Consider the following 7,066-nt stretch of genomic DNA (forward strand, 5'->3'; position numbering starts at 1 on the left):
ACAGGCCAAAGAGCACTATGATAATATGTTTTTGTTTGAACACTTATTAGAACACATTCTATATTTTGTATTGTTTTATTAACATAATATTAAGTTATATTGAGGGAGTAGGCTTACAGGAAAAAGCTCAGGTAAGCAAAAAGAGTTGGTTCCAGAGGCCTGATAACCTAAGGACCTCTGGATTAGATCACCTGAAAGTCATTCTATGTATTATGTAAGGCAGTTTGAGTTGGGTTTTCTGTTATTTGTGTTAAAAGCATCTTAAATCAGGGATTTTTGAACTTCTTTTTTAAGATGGAATCTTGCTCTGTCGCCCAGGCTGGAATCCAGTGGCACAACCTCAGCTCACTGCAACCTCTGCCTCCCTGGTTCAAGCAATTTTCCTGCCTCAGCCTCCTGAGTAGCTGGGATTACAGGCATGCACCACCATGCCCAACTAATTTTTCTATTTTCAGTAGAGATAGGGTTTCACCACGTTGGTCAGGTCCACCTCAAATTCCTGACCTCACGATCCGCCCACCTTGGCCTCCCAAAATGCTGGGATTACAGGTGTGAGCCACCACGCCTGGCCCACGATTTTCAAACTTGAATGAGCATTCAAATCACCTAAAGATCTTGATAAAAGGTAGATTCCAATTCAGCAGGGTGAGGTGGTGCTAAAGAGTCTACATTTTATCAAGTTTCCAGGTCACAAAGGCTGCTGGTCCACAGATGACATTTTGAATGCAACATTCTGCTACTGAATGTGAGGATATTTCCACCTTTGTATTGTTGCCTTACTGTCCACCATAGAGAGGATCAGGTGAGGATATGCATGGAAGGGCTAGCTTTGAAGATATACCAGCGCTAAAGGGCTCTATCTGGAGAGAAATCTAAAATGGAGGTGAATACTGATTTTAGAAATTTGAACCATGCCATGGGTCCCAAGTTCTAGTAGCAAACCACAGAGAACCAGTAAACTAAAGGGAGGAGATAAAGGTGCTTACACTATAGTAGAGATGCCAGCACAAGGCAAGAAAAGAGATGAAGTAATGCAGTGAGTCAGAATCTGCAAGATGATAATTCTTGTGCACACTGCAGTTTAGGAAGCACTGGTCTAGCTACCTGGTGCTTTAAATGGGGGGTGTTTTCTTTCTTTCTCTTTGTGACTGGATTACTGAGTTTTAAACCTGTGTTGATTTGCTCCAGAGACCTCACCAAGATGCAGTAGGGAAGAGGGTAAAGCAATATGAGTCCTCCAAAACATACCTACTGTGTGTACATACCTCCAAAACATGCCTATTTATCCTAATAAATAGGCATCCTAAATCAAGGTGCTCTACTTTATGTATGTTTGCTAATTTTTCAGTGTTTTACTTAGTATAATTTCAGGCATAGTATTAAAGAATTTTTTTTTTTCGGTATATAAACTATTTATTAACAGACAAGGCCTACAGACTTATTTCTTCTTGGATACACCCACGGTGCGGCCACGGCGGCCAGTGGTCTTGGTGTGCTGGCCGTGGACATGAAGGCCCCAGAAGTGGCGAAGCCCTCTATGGGCCCATATCTTCTTCAGTCGCTCCAGGTCTTCACAGAGCTTGTTGTCCAGACCATTGGCTAGGACCTGGCTATATTTTCCATCCTTTACATCCTTCCGTCTGTTTAAGAACCAGTCTGGGATCTTATATTGGTGTGGATTCTGCATAATGGTGATCACACGTTCCACCTCATCCTCAGTGAGTTCTCCTGCCCTCTTGGTGAAGTCAGTGTCTGCTTTCCTCAACACCACGAGCGTATCTTCGGCCCACACCCTTAATGGCAGTGATGGCAAAGGCTATTTTCCACCGCCCATCGATGTTGGTGTTGAGTACTCACAAAATATGCTGGAACTTTTCAGGGATCACTAGAGACATGGCGGCAGCACAAGCGGTGGCGTGTGAGCCTCCTGTGGAAGAGCGTATTAAAGAATTTTTAAAACTCCATAAGATATTCAAGATGAATAATTCCTGAATCACCAATTCCAAGTGCCGTTATAATAGAGATGTCTTTGCAGTCATTTCATAGTCGTTTTTAATTCCATACTAAAAATGAAACACATTGAAACCCTACTTATTTTCTTCATCTAACAGTTTTATTTAGATATGTTTTAAAATAGAAGACATAGTCCTATTTCTACTTTTTTTTCTCTTTTTTCCTTCTTCCTGGACATCTTGGTATATGTGACATAGTCCTATTTCTTATCAGTTACAAATGGAATTCCAAAGACTATCCCAACTCCCAACTGTTACCAATAGTTTTCTGTGGGAACTGTAACTCAGTGAAGGTTGTTTTTGCTTTGTTTTGTTTTGTTTAACCTTAGGCACATGTTAGTTTTCAATTTTAAAAGCTAGCTTAATTTTTTAAAATGTATCTTCACTCTGATTTTGACTATAAAATTATTGTTCAGCCTTTAAGGGACCATCTTCTGGACAACTTATGCTAATTTTTGTCCTGTGTAGTTACATAGATGGCTACATGCTCAGGGCCATCATATATTGTTGGTTTTTGTTTTTTGTTTTTTATTTTTTTGAGACAGGATCTCGCTCAGTCACCCAGGCTTGAGTGCAGTGGCACTATCTGGGCTCACTGTAACCTCCGCCTCCTAGGTTCAAGCGATTCTCCTGCAGCAGCGACCTGAATAGCTGGGATTACAGGTGCACGCCACCATGCCCCATTAATTTTTGTATTTTTTAGTAGAGACAGAGTTTCGCCATGTTAGTCAGGCTGGTCACAAAGTAATATATTGTTTTTATTTTTTTTCTTATAAATCTGACACTGAGTTTAGCAATGATTAATAGAATAACTCTTTAAATCTGCTTGGTTATTATTTATATAAGAGTGGTAGCACTCATCCTGAAATTTGAAAAGAAGACTGGCACAGATTTTTTTAAGGAAATGTTCTATGGAATGATAGCCCTATGACTTGGCAGGAAAGAAAGAGCTGCCATTTAACAAGATGAGCTAGACAACAATTCAGATATTCTAAAGGAACTATATCTGATTTAATCAAAGGAATAGGGAATGGAGGTGAAAATAGAGTACTAAACATTTCTGAGAGCAGGAATGCTCTACCAAGTTCCTTTTAAAATTTTGTTGAACAAATCAATAATATTTGTTGAACAAATATTATTAATTGTGTGGAATTACTGTATCTCAAATGGAACAATGGAATATACAAAATACAAAGAGATCATCTGAGAAATACATAATCATATAAAAGTTATGTTGCCATCTATGATAACTCATAGGATAAATGAATACATGGATTTTAATATTATTTGTAATGATCAAGAAAGAAAGGATGTTATATTCTCTATCAATCAAAAAACACTCCATTTTAAGTGGCTTCTTTGACTCTTCTCTTATTAAAGCTGTATCATTTTCAAACAGAAACTTAATCTTGTGATTTCCAAATGTTCTTCCCCCTTCCTCCTTCTCCTTCCTACTTTTCACCCTTTATTCCCTCCCTTTCCTGTTCTAAACGATTCCATCATAAAACTACCAGATTAGACAAAGAAAAGCAAGCCTCTGCACAGGGGGTTGGAGCAAGGTGACCAAAATTTGGATGTCAGAACTCAAGCAAGAAGAAGGGGTTAACCTTGGGGGATGGTGTGGGGACCAGGGAATGGTCACCTAGCATGAGATGTAAGAGTCTAAGTAGGGTGAGAAGGACGGCTGTGTGGGCCATGTGGGTGGATGGGTGGGCAAGGAGTGGTTGTCCAGCCTGGGGTATCAGATTTCAAGTGGCTTAGAGAGGGCATCTGCACAGGGACGTGAGTGGCAGTTAAGACAAGACTGAATTATTTAAGTGAATATATTAAAAATAATGTGAGCCACGTCTCTCACTGGCAGGCAAAAGAGTCACACACAAAAAAGCTAAAACTCTGTAGTGTTGGATTGGAATTGTAAGTATTGAGGTAAACATAGTTTTTAATACATAGATGGTGATAAGGAGATAAAGGGGTAGATATCATAATATATATGCAAATGTGTATATGCACATACACACAAATATTCTCTAGTTCTGTCCACTGAACATCTGGGAGCAGCGATGCCCCTATATCAGTCAACACACCTGGCACAAAGAAAGATGAACCTGGAACACCTTGCAGTGCCAGAAAGCAGGAACATGCTCAAAGAACCATGAGGACATGTCAGAAGGACACAGGAGCCAGTGTGAATGAAACCCCTGTTGCAAAATTTATAACAGTGAGAAAATTATGACAGTGAAAGAGATCTGACTTAACCAACTCCATCTTGTTTCAAAACTCCAAGCTGTCCTTGTTCATTCCTGGATGTAGGACGAACTAACTTTGGGAAGAACTTATCTAACTTTGAAACAAAGATGATAACAGCCTTTTCCCAAAACAAACCCCCTTCTTGCCTAGGGACCAGACTGCCTTAGTAGGACTAACAAGTTAGATACAAGATCAGAAATTATGGTTTAAGAGTCATGTCCTAGAGACCCCAAGATCACTAACCTCCCCAGTTGCTCCTATAGATAACATTAGTATTAGAAAACCCAATATTGGTGTTTGAGGTTTTTTTCAGACCTTGTACTCCATAGATTAGCTGGTCCTACCCAGATCAATAAACTGACTCATCTGGTTTTGTGGCCCCCACCCAGGAACTGACTCTGCACAAGAGGACTCCCTATGATTTCATCCAACTTGACCAAGCAGCACACCCCACTCCCTGTTCCCCTACCCGCCAAATTATCCCTAAAAAACTCAAGTCCCTGAATTATCAGGGAGACTGATTGAATAATAATAAAACTCTGGTTTTCTGTTCAGCAGGCTCTGCATGAGTTAAATTATTTATTGCAATTCTTCTGTCTCAATAAATTGGCTCTATCTGGACAGGACAAAATGAACCCACTGGGCAGTTACATGAGGGAGGTTCCAGCTGGCCAAATCTGAGACAATTTGAACATCAAAATACAGAATGATAATAAAGAAGTATAACCTATTAAAATGGAAAACGAGTCCGTAGGAATACAGATGCATATATATGTATATGCATATATATCTGTACATATATAGATATATATGTATTAAAATACATGTAATATATGTATTAAAAATACATGTAAACATACATTGCAACTTTGAGGAACAGGATATCTAGTTTCCGAATACTATCCCACAAAATACTTATTAAGCCTGCTATATATCTTGTTTTTTGAGACAGAGTCTCACTCTGTCTCTCAGGCTGGAGTGCAGTGGCGTGATCTCAACCTCTGCCTCCTAGGTACAAGCGATTCTCCTCCCTCAGCCTCCCGAGTAGCTGGGATGATAGGCACATGCCACCACCCCTGGCTAATTCTTTGTATTTTAGTTAGAGACGGTGTTTCACCATGTTAGTCAGGATGGTCTTGATCTCCTGACCTCATGATCCACCCACCTCGACCTCCCAAAGTGCTGGGATGACAGGCGTAAGCCACCACACCCGGCCTGCTATATACCACTTTAATTAAGTGAATATCATCAGTAATAGGACAAATGGATAGGATACAACCACTTCCATTTACTCTAATCATGAGGAAATAGCAGACAAAGCCAATTGAAGGACACTCTACAAAATAACTCAACTGTAATCTCTGAAAGTGTCAAGGTCATGAAAGCCACTGAAAGACTGAAGAACCATTCCAGAAAGGAGACTAAAGAGACATGGCAGCCAAATGTTCCACATTATCCTGTCCTGGGTTTTTTTCCCACAAGGGAAGGGGTCTGAGGATTAGATGGTAGTACTGAATCAAGGTTAATTCCCTGATTTTGATGTTTGTACTGTGGTTATATAGGAGGACTGTGGAGGGAAATTCACAAAGAATTTTTTTAATAGTTTTTCATGTCAGATGGGTAATGTCCCAACATTGTACCAAGATTCGAGGGTGGCACATGTCACACATGAGCACATGAACACCCAATCATCACACTTACGAACTACAAAAGCATCGGAGAATGTTCCTGTTTGTACAAAATACATCCTAAAGTATCTGGGAGTAATGGGACATCAGATCAGCAATCACTCTAAAATAGTTCAGAGAAAAATGTTGGCTCTATCAAACTCCCAACTTTTCTGTAAGTTTGTGACTGTTTCAAAATGAAAAAAAAATTTTTTTAAGACAGGGTTTCTTTTTGTCACCCAGGCTGGAGTGCAATGGCACAATCACAGCTAACTGCAACCTCCACCTCCTGGGCTCAAGCAATCCTCCCACCTCAGCCTCCAGAGTAGCTGGGGCTACAGGTGTGTACCACCACACTCAGCTAATTTTTTAATTTTTTTTGTAGAGACAGGGTGTCACTATCTTGGCAGGCTAGTGTTGAATTCCTGGGCTCAACTGATCTTCCCACCAGGGCCTCCCAAAGTGTTGGAATTACAGGCATGAGCCACTGTGCCTGGCCCAAAAAAATTTTTTTTAAATCATAAATGTTATCAGAAGGACTGGTATTTCCAGAGCCTCATGAAGTCCCCACCAGCCCGCCAATGTAAGGAACTATCATATCCAATTGTGCTGTAGGCAAACTTTAGCGACATGGGTAAGTTTGATTTAAAATACTGAATTAGAAGATGCAAAGGCATTAAATTAGATTGCATTTTCCCCACTGTACTGCAAACCCCTAATGAAATTAACTGCACTTATTGGCCTTGTGCTGTATGAATTTAATTCTGCAAAACTGGCTGAATTATGCCACAGTCAAATAACAGGAGAAGCTTAATGAAAAGTGTTATTTTTACCTTTTAAATGACTGTCCTTTTCTCTACAATAAGAAACTTCCATTAACTGGTTTCAGGAAAAAAATGTACTAAAATTAAACTTGGCTTTTTTTTTTTTTTTTTTTGCAAACAATCATATGACTTAATTCCACAAGGAAATTGATGACAAAAAATAAATACTATCTATTACAGAAATATTTTCATTAAAATATACACACTGACTTCCTGAAATCCTTTGTGAATTTCATGAGTAGCACTGAGCCATTTTAAAATAAATGTATGACAGATATTTGTGTGTGTGGCAGATTTTTAATGTCCAACTACCATG

General features: G+C 39.5%; 1 non-coding gene and 1 pseudogene across 2 annotated transcripts; both read right to left on the minus strand.

The window, feature by feature from the left end:
- Positions 1–1,387: 1,387 nt before the first annotated feature.
- Positions 1,388–1,934, minus strand: LOC116550381 (annotated as a pseudogene). The gene has a single exon (XR_004268371.1). The product of XR_004268371.1 is annotated as a 40S ribosomal protein S18 pseudogene (transcript).
- A 3,935-nt stretch (positions 1,935–5,869) lies between these two features.
- Positions 5,870–5,975, minus strand: LOC116550479. Its single transcript, XR_004268441.1, has one exon. It is a non-coding gene; the product is annotated as a small nucleolar RNA U13 (small nucleolar RNA).
- Positions 5,976–7,066: the final 1,091 nt, after the last annotated feature.

The sequence above is a fragment of the Sapajus apella genome, unplaced genomic scaffold (assembly GCF_009761245.1).
Source record: "Sapajus apella isolate SASKATOON/1434 unplaced genomic scaffold, GSC_monkey_1.0 scaffold7, whole genome shotgun sequence".
NCBI classification, from domain to species: domain Eukaryota; kingdom Metazoa; phylum Chordata; class Mammalia; order Primates; family Cebidae; genus Sapajus; species Sapajus apella.